The sequence below is a fragment of the Varroa jacobsoni genome, unplaced genomic scaffold, assembly GCF_002532875.2.
Source record: "Varroa jacobsoni isolate VJ856 unplaced genomic scaffold, vjacob_1.0 scaffold_1163, whole genome shotgun sequence".
NCBI classification, from domain to species: Eukaryota; Metazoa; Arthropoda; class Arachnida; order Mesostigmata; family Varroidae; genus Varroa; species Varroa jacobsoni.
Window position 1 is genome coordinate 141,121 of NW_019214065.1, and position 10,288 is coordinate 151,408.

Here is a 10,288-nt window from a genome sequence, read left to right on the forward strand (position 1 = left end):
AGGAACACCTAAGGTGGTCTGGACACGAAACGGAGTTCCGGCGAACTCGGACCTTATCACTACATGAAGCGATAGCGGGGCTGGCACCATAAGCCAGATAATCATAAATTGGGTGTTTGAATCTGGACATTCGCATGAAACGTTTTTTTAGAGAACTTTTTCACAAGAAAGCTCACAGCAGGGATGACCTGAAACATCAGATCGTTAAAAGCCTTAGAAGGGAAAGATGTTTCTTACGAGGGAAAAAATATCTCTCTATGCCAATATTGGCGGAAGATCACATCCTACGGCTTTAGTAATAATGTCTAGAGAACTTAAGCGTGGAAAGCTATGAGACACCCCAGGCTGAGAGTCGGTGAATGACCAACAATTTATTTTAGTGTAGGAATCGGGCGCGGGCACATTTCACTTCATGGTGAAAACCGGCCGCTTTGAGTAATCCAAACGCCAGTGCTCGATATAAAATTCAAAACACTCATTTTATTTGTAGAAACTAAGGGACCTACACATTTATCAAACTATATTGAACATTCTACTTTAATTACGCTTGATATTTACAATAAGCCTATTGGCTTGTAATCTGCATTTTTCAAAGCGAGTGCATAACTTGTACCTCTTAATAATTTTGAAATTAAAAATCGTTGTCCGTTCATTTTCGTTTTACGTTTGTATTTAAAAAAAAAATATTGAAAAGCCGTTAATTATAGTGAAGAAAGGGAAAATTTCCTTTATATACCTAAAGCTAATTTATAATAACCATTTGTTACTACAGTTTTTCTATTTGAAGACAAACAAGACAGAATATTTCCGTCGTTAGATACTTCTGTAGAAAGGAAATTGCATATTGCACGCCCTATGCCAGCCAAGTTACCCATGAGTTACGAGCAGTACTTTTTCTGTTTTTCGAAAATAGTGTGTATTCTTTCAACATGAATTCGGCATGATGGACAAAATTAAGAAACTTCTATTTTCTGTGTTCTTCTATTTTCATCGTATTTAACAGTACCATGCGAACTAGCAGCCAAAATTTTTCCCACCGTTATCTAATGTTCAAGATCTCCATAATTCTGAAGCACTAAATACATATTTGCCTCTATTTTAATTTCTATGCTTCTGTATGTTTCGGGTTTTACGTTTGGTACCGCCGGCAGGCATTCCATGGGGCTGCCCCCAGCACAAAACGAAGTCTCTCTGTGTGTGGGTTTAAACCCCTACCATAACGTGTCCCTAATATTAGCAAGCAAATACGTTACCCACCAAGCTATCACGGCGACTGTTACTACACTTGCTTTATAAACACTGCTACCTGTTTACAAGCAATGAGCAGATGCGGCCCCGCTTAATCAGTAGTTAAGCGGCCGTTGTGTAAATCCTTAGTGAAACGAACAGTACGACACCTAGCTTGACACAACAAATGAAGAGGGACTACTCTTCATTGTTTTCTCGTATACGGCGTCGAACAAAGCTATCCTTTTAAAGGGTTTTTAGCAACCGCGGATTTACACATGCCTCGAATACATGCCGAAAAAATTTGGTGTTCGTAGGCTTCGACTGCGACTTGCCGGAGCGCACGTCCGTGCCAGCTATCCGTTATCGGAATACGGCGTTCAGAGAATATATCTATCTAGTCGTATCAGCAAGTTGATAGGATGGGCATGTGATTAGCTATGTGTGACTGTGTCGCCCCGTTGGGTACCAGCCCGTTTCGCGCCTGGCTTTACTAAGCCGAACCCTCCACGACACTGAAAAATATAGATGCTTGTAAAGTTACGCAGCATTACGTCCGCCGGAATTGCTACGTTGGCATGTTCGATATCCAACTCTGTAAAATGTGTCAATTGGATGAAGCTTGAAGCTGAACCTAGTTTTACGCGTATTCAAGTGTTGACAAAGAGGCGAACCCAATTTATGCATAAAAACACTTTGCTATATGTAGCCTTCATTGTTAATCAGAGAACTTGATAGGACGATTCGGTTCACCTTTTGCTCAGGTCTGCTCAATTGCTATTAGTATATAATTACGGTAAAGTACAACATGATTTAAAATGTGCCTACTTTTAATCTAAATTACGGGTCTAAAAACCCAGGTACTATACTCGGCGCTGGGTTAAACTACTTATCTTTTATATACTCTTTGCAGTATGGTTCAATTCAAGCAACGATTTTCTTAATCTACTGTTTATCTGCTATCGAATAGTTTGGTGATTATGCACTAGCAATGGGAATCTCAAGTAAACTTTTAGAGCGTACTTGATTTCTTCAAAATCACAGGGTCAGTCCAATTTAATAAAGTCATCCAAGCATATTTTGCTATTAGCAAAATGACAAAGGAATGAATATATTGCGGATCGCAATCCATCCAGAATCGTGCCCGTACGTTGCTACCAAACCTCGTAGTCGTGCAGTTTGTCCTCAATTAGATATGGGAAAAACTTTTAGATTTTTTCATCTATTTTTTGGCTGAGTAATCCATGTTTACCAACTCTTAATGGTCCTATTACTACAGTTATTAAAAAGGTTTTATGTCCCTAGTAAGGGTGCGGGATCCAAGTTCAATGCTTTCACTAAAGCTTTATCAAGAACTATAGATAGGTAAGTGTATATTGTCAATATATGTAATCATAACTGCACGTTTTTTTATGATGACACAATAATAGACAACGCTGGCGTAATCTGAAGACGTTCGAAGGTCAACCGCTGCCCGGATTAAAGTTGCAAAAAGAGCAAAACCTGCTGCAATTCGACATCATCGGGGACGACGATCTGGACTAGATTTAATTAGTACAGCAGTTTAGTACTGTGTGGTGCCTCGGCGAAAAGAACACGATCTTTTAAACACGAACTACCGAAGTTCTGGGACGGCTCATTGTTAACCCGTAAGTGTTGAATAATGACGGACAGTGCTCAGAATACAATCCGTCGCGTTTCCACAGCCCCAGTGTCCATATGCCATGTGGCAACTATTGTGACACTACGATTTTGTTAGTTTCCCGTTTTAACAATAGAAGACTCGTGAGCTTGACAGCAGCATCAGTCGTTATAGACAGTAGCAGACAACTAGGAGGACGGCATGGACGAGCCAGATCTTCTACCGATGCACACATATAGATATTGTTTGCATCTAAATGGCTTGTCAGCTTCGTGTATCTGTATTTATTTGCTTGTACGTATCTGTTTGTGTTTCAAATTTCTGTACCATTGGCTTTACTAACAAAGTGTGCAGTGTTAGGGTGCGGTGCAATGTGCACAGGCAGCCATACAGGGTATTCTGTGCATTTCTTCGATTTTATTTTATTTGTTTTCATCGTACTGTTGTGAGCAGAGTCACGTTATTTAGGGCGAGGAACAAAATGGTATTTTATACATGATACAAATTTGTCGAAACTGCAACAAGATAGATACCGGATCAGGTAGATCTAGTTTGATCAACAGCCGGAAACATCGCCGAGTGTTGAACTGAAGGCTAATTTTATTCGCGTATATCGCGTTAAAGTGAAAGTGAGCATAAAAAACATGGCACCGTCTGAGCGGATTAGATAATCACCATTTTTACAATTTCCTCATTGCCATGTGGCCTCAGATTTAAGAAGACAAGTTTGCGCGTAATAAGCATCTACGTAGAGACTCGCTCAGATACCCATAATCATACGAAAACTTCACGTATATGTCACATCTATCTTAATACTTATTTCTATATTATTCATCATAAACGTACGGAAGCGGCAGGATGTTAGAAAGAACACCCCTGGCCATTATCTGAGCAGCGCTACTTTGCAATATATGGACGTTTCAGATTGTGCTTCAGCTAGTAATAGTGTTTCTCTCGTTGGCGACACGCATCGCTAAAATGGAAAGCAGACCCAGACTTGGTTGTGGCCACAAGACTAGGCTATCAATGGGTTTCACGGTGCGCGAAAATAATAATAATAAAGAGAAAATTGCAATTTTCCCTCTTACTTGCCACCCGCGAAATGGCCACACTTATCGCGCTGGATAGGGCACCGGGGCAGTCAACAGAAATGGCGAAGACTGCCTTTCAAGCGCACGCTTTTGTCGGGAATTTACGATTTGGCTAGATACAGAGTCCCAGTTGACGCCACTCTATATTAAATATACAACAGTCTGTCGGGATATGCCTGGATGCGGATACCATACATGATACAATATCGGAACAGGAGAGGAGGTGTATCCTTAGTATAGCAGGTGATTTTACAAATAATGCTACGGCATAACAGTGAGAACAAAGAAAATAGCAAGCAAGTGATCCTCGTCTATTGTGGTAGTGGAAATACAAGAGTGGATTGCCCCTTTCACAAATGAATTGTTTGATGAAGCCATCGAGATTCGATATGAGTATAGTGGGTGTGACCACTCTGCTGGGGTTGGCCTGAGTATGGCATAGTAACAGTAATAATAGCATGTGTATTATGCGCCAGTTGTATAAATTCCAATCGCAATAGTGACGCCGCCATTTAAACGACAACGTTGAATACGACAAATGGTGTTAACTGCTTTTAAACTAGTGACTGGTCTTGTTTGAGGTTTATGGGTATGCAAATCATGTGTTAAGTTTTTAGCTTCACAGTGCTTAAGCGACCCGTTGATGTTATGAGGAAATTTAGACACGAATTAATTAGTATCATTAAATCGGCGACGTAACAACCCATACGTAGTTATGTATACGATCAATGTCGCATTTATCAATTTCCTAATTGTTTTGTTTTTAACGAGGATTGGTATCACCGGATTGACCTCATGAGTCATGGCCTGCGTAGCGCAAGCTCGCTTGCGTAAGGGCGTGCACTAAGCGCCGATGTCAAGGAAAAAGAAGCCCAACAGGGTTACTGTGCGACGTACCTGGCAGTATACAGCAACTGGATCGTTAAAAACCATCAATTCAGCAGCAGCATATCAAAGTTTTATACAATAGGTTTCTAATAAGTTGGGAAACCAGGCAGGGGTACACTACGTGCTTACGGTGAATTCTGCTATGCCGAGTGAGTCAGTATGAAACAGCTGTAGGCGATAGTACATACTAAACAAACTAAACGTTGTCAATGTTGCATAACACTGACGGCCTGAATTGATCTTACTAATCACGTCACAGTTCTGTGTAACGGCTAACTGGCCATTACACCGGCGCTATACGTACTACGACATATACTAAGCGTCGTCGTATCCAATATTTATTCATCTTATATTGTATTATTACATTGGTTTGCTCCGCAATATCTGAATAGAACAAGGAATAACAACGTAAGCATTATTCCCCAAAACACCGTAAGTAGCCGCAAATGTCCAGTAAGCAAAGGATAAGGTGGACAGCGCGGTAGTATAATAAATTAGTACAATCAACAAGCTAAAATTTCTTTTTCAGTGCTAAATATCCGCACATCCATAACAGTTCGAATCTATTCAAAAAGAGCAGTATTTGAGCATGCGCACTATATTAAATTGATATAATTTGGTGGTTTTTTGATGGGATTCCTTTGACAGGGTATTTCAAAGTTGTTAGACGTACACAATGTTTACAACCCTAAATGTGAGAATCTTTTTTTTATACCAAGAAAAGGCCATTATTATTTAGAGAAGTAACCGCAAGTGAAAAAAAGAGCTCGATAAGGCTTCCGGCTATACTGGCGCTCTAGTATACTATAAAGAAAACCAGTCACCACTACGTGTCCCGAACACGGCGAGCATTCTCGATGGACCTGTAGGGGCCTGAAACCTCCATGCCTTAAATGTGCTTTTTGATTGAAGGTGTTCTTATGTTCTTGCGTGCCCTGATCAATGGAAAACTCTTCAACTGAATCGCAATAAGATCTTTTCTCCGGTTTTCTTACAAGCACAAAACACAAAAAATAAAGCTTTTCATTTTCTTGTAGAATTCAATAAACTAAGGTTACGAGATCACATTTTCAGAATTGGGTTCTTGGTCTCATTGAAATATAAAACGAATTTTCACTGCATTGACACTTAGTACATAATGCTACCCTTACTTACCTTAGTTTTGTCCTATACCTTAACCTAGAAGAACTGTGTCCAGCGGTTGCTGCTGAAGGATGTTAAAGTAAGCTTTTCAGAGAGCGAAATGGCGGGAGAGGCTGCACTCGGATTATGTCCTACTTCTTAGCTCCATACATATCTCCCTTCTTTTTTTTGGCCTACCGTTTTTGCGCGAATACTGTAATGCTATTATTATGGCTAACATTTTCTTGTTGAGAAAGACGATATTGTCGGTCATTAATAATGCTTTAGTTGATTAACATTGTTACATATCCTCCAGTCGATTTAATGAATCAAGGTTTGTCAACTAAAAATAAATTCTCATAGCAGACGATTTCTATAATCAGCACCAATACAGAAGGCACATGTCGAATTGGCAGTGGAGAAAATATGTCGGCTGCTTGCTTGAGCTTCGCAGTAGATTCATTATTCGAAGACAACGTATTTTTTCAACCCTTCTTAGTTCTTGTGCGAGGCATGGTTTTGAACAGTTCAATCTGCTTATTTTACAGCAGACGACGAAGAACCAATAATGATACAAAAATACTAATCTATATTCAGTAACAGGTTCATGTATTATTTTATTTGGAAGTTCCTACCTTGCCCAATTTAAATAACGTAGTATCACTATATAGGCTATATACACTGTATATATAGCTATATAGACACAACGTAAGCATGTAACTTCGTTATTATTACAGAAACTGTACTTTTAAAGTAATCGTTTGAACTTGTTCGTCGGTCGTTACTAGGTTTAGCAATGTTTTCACATTCATTGCTTAATTTTTGGAGATCACGAGATTTTCCTTCCTGTCGGGTAATTCCTTCATGTCGGGTAGAATATAAGTTTCCTGGTATTACTTAAAAATTTTATTAATTTTAGTAAAAGTATTTTACGCAGAGTGGACTTTACCTCATGTTCTATTTGTTTTTATATACAATATAGGAGCCATATATTGTAAACACCAGTGCTTCGGTGTCCGCTTTGAAATTGACCAAATCATCTAGAAGATGACATTTCGACTTTTATTAAATAGAGGTTTAACAAAACGTCGTTTATGGAACAGCAGACAAAGCCTAGGATTTGACGTTCCAGAGTTTTCTGCTGTGGTAGCAACAACAGCGTAATCGAAATAGGAGACGGATCAGTTAGTTGTAAAGTAGGCAACCATTACCAGATCAGATTACAACTTTTTGTAAAAGAAGGTCTACTGGCTGATACGAAACTTCTTCTAGACTGCAGCTGTGAGAGTCTGACCCAAACTACATCGTAAAATCAGCTCAAGTCTTTAAAGCAAAAGTACTAACGCTCCACAACAATGGCAAGTGCATATTAAATTTGAAGCTTTCGTTACCTGGGAAAAACTCCTTTTTGTCATGAAAGAGACCCAGAAAATCAAAGGTTTTACGTGCGTGACATTATTGCAGACGCAAGTCCCAATATTCCGTCTAGTTCGAGAATATCACAGGTTGAACATATCTCAAAGTAAGTGCGAGTCATAAACACTACGATATCTTCCATGGCTAGCTGATAATATCGCACCCAACATTTACGAGCTTATTCAAACCGGCAAACTCGTCGTGCTCGGATGGTCTTCGTGACACAGCCAAATGCTGCCATACTGTTGCGTAATCATACCTAACTAAGACATAGTACCCCTTCTGAATGATCTCAGAAAGAAAATTGTTGTATTCCATTCGCGATGCCAGCCTCATCCCCACTAATAGATCAGGTTTGTAGTTTTAGAGATTTTGTCGTCATGGATGCCGTAACTGCTGTAACATAAAGCGACCGATCAAGTAATGAATAAAAAAATAATATGGCGGAAATTGTGGGGCATTTTAGTAACTACAACTCCAGACAGTAATCCGACGATTAAACAAAAAGGCAGCCCGACTTTTTATAAGGTGTCGAAAATAGGGTCATTAGCTCCTTTGCTCAGATTATAATTATGTTACTTACCATGGCTCATTGTTACCCCGAAGTTAAAATATCGTAATAACGGTATGGTTGCTACCAAGTTTGTACCAATTGATTGACGCGGAAAGAACGTGCCAGGATCTTCTAATGGGGTACGCACGTGCACAAAGCTAGTGCTTAAAAGAGTTTAGTTTAGCAGCAGGAAGGTATTCATAAAGTGATTCGATCGTCCTATGTAGCGTATGCTCGATTCAACTTCAGAGTGAGTGACGCGGGTTTTAGACACAACACGCCTTCTCAGGTACCGTAGAGTATGAACGTGAAACGAAGCATCATCCTTTTAAAAGGTTGCGTCAACCAGAAGTACTCCCTATTTACGTACTATTAATGGTACCTATACACAAGAATGCCTTAAAATTTATTGGAAAAAGTACTTCCTAGGAATATATTAAGCGCATACAGGTCTACAACTTTATACACGTTTATATTAGAAATTGGGTAGTTTATTACCAAAGAATACAATGAATTTAAAAAGGCTTGACCAATCTAGAACGAAATTCAGATTTGAGTTACCATTATTGTCCTATCTAGACTAACACAAGTCAGAACGAAATTACATTCTCAGAGATTTAAAGAGAACAAAGATACATCTGTGGGGTAATTATAGCATCGCATACGTTTAATTGCCAAAAAAACACTTTTTTTTCTTAACCAAAAATCACTTCAGCCCTTCGAAAGGACAAGTGCTGCTTTAGCCACATTTTTGCCCATTATATGGAACGATCCTGGCAGGCAGTATTGCTGAACATCAACTGTCTTTCTTCGAAAGTAAGAAACATTGTCTGATTCATGAACAGTTTACAACAATAACTGTCGTGAGCTATAGAAACATTGACTTGAGACACATTGAGAAACATTACGCTATCGAAAGTCTCAAGTATTTCGTCACTACACCTCCTTTCGGTTTTTCCGGCGGATTCACGATACGTGCATTATTTGATCGATCTCTCCGAGTGCACCCACTGCCACCCAGGTCACTGACAGCGCTGCCAATATTGAAACTATCAGAAGCAACGTAAACCGCCAAAATTTGTCTAAAGAAAGATCAGTCTTTCTCTGAACTCAGACGATTGTTGGCTTATTAAAATATAGGTGTATTTATATATAGCAATATGGAAAAGCATTTAAAAACATCAAGACGTTTCTTTTTTGCCGTAGTACATAGAGAAATGCACACAGTTATGATGAGATAAAGGTCAATTTTCAACTGTATGCCAAAAGTACGTCGCTGCCCTATAACGATTATATCGATTCGACAGTTGCGTTACGGTTATGTTTTAGGTACTGTTCTAGAGGATGAACGACACGAAGATTACCAAATACGCCCATAGCTTCTTTCAGCATGAGAAAAACTTGCAAATCTTGCAAGCTCACAAACCGATTGTCTTAACATTGGAGTTCTGTTAGTTGGGTTGTCAGTAACACGGAAAAAAGCAAGACTTGATGGAGTTGTAATTAAACCAAAATTAAGGTCTTTGCTAAAAACAGAACGAGTGCTAAGCTCAAAGCCTCTCTCTCAAATGAGGTTTCGTGAAGTTTACCATCAGTAAAACTCCGATAGCTAAGATATATTGCACGTATTGTCCGACTAAGCGAATTTGAAAGTCTGGTTGCGTAAAAGGTGCCACGATATTTTCTGTAAGAAGCTTGTGTAGACCTTCTACGTTTTTAGCAACATTAAATCCATCACTGCGAGGACAATTTTGGAGCAGAAGAAGTCGTATCGATCATGTTAATTCTCTACTAACACTACACGTGCATTAAGGGGTAGCAAACTTCATTTAAAGAGCTATAGCGACGCGTTAACTTTTTCGGCTAGCAGACAGCGTCGAACGTGCAGCGATACGCTTAGAGCGGGCTACTGTAGAAGATTCGCACTTAACGACAGGCGTGGAGCTAAAAATATAGCCCGTTGACCGTTATCGCATTTGTATATTCATATTTACACATTGAGAGCATTTGGCCACAACTATCTTGCTATTTTGTTTGAATGTTCTTGATATAGAAACTTAGAGAGCCAACAAATCAAAATGCTTGTGTTAAGCATTAATTGCACATTAATTTAATGAAAGTAAATATAATCCACTGTTGTTGTGCAAAACATTAAATCAGAGTTGTCTCTACGACGGCCCTCAGCATTTTTTAAACAACAGAGTATTTTTTTTTAAACAAACGTACAGCAAGTGCAACAACGTCGGCAGGATATATTAGAACTTCTGTGACGCTGCTACACTAAAACAAGTGAGGGCATTAGACTAACCTCACATCCTAGCGGGTCTCTACGAGAGAAAACAACTTCGC

The 10,288-nt window shown here is 39.3% G+C and overlaps 1 protein-coding gene and 1 long non-coding RNA gene across 3 annotated transcripts in view; one reads left to right on the forward strand and one right to left on the reverse strand.

The window, feature by feature from the left end:
* LOC111267252 (syntaxin-2) overlaps positions 1-3,042 on the forward strand; it is a 12,491-nt gene extending 9,449 nt beyond the window's left edge. Inside the window, exon 7 of the mRNA XM_022845365.2 lies at positions 2,658-3,042. The gene's annotated coding sequence lies outside the window, so the exon portion shown is untranslated. The remainder of the gene's footprint in view (positions 1-2,657) is intronic.
* LOC147752561 (uncharacterized) overlaps positions 1-6,340 on the reverse strand; it is an 11,310-nt gene extending 4,970 nt beyond the window's left edge. Inside the window, exon 1 of one of the 2 annotated variants that reach the window (XR_015313721.1) lies at positions 6,004-6,340. This is a non-coding gene — a long non-coding RNA (uncharacterized LOC147752561). The remainder of the gene's footprint in view (positions 1-6,003) is intronic. The other variant, XR_015313720.1, reaches the window with a different exon arrangement.
* Positions 6,341-10,288: the final 3,948 nt, after the last annotated feature.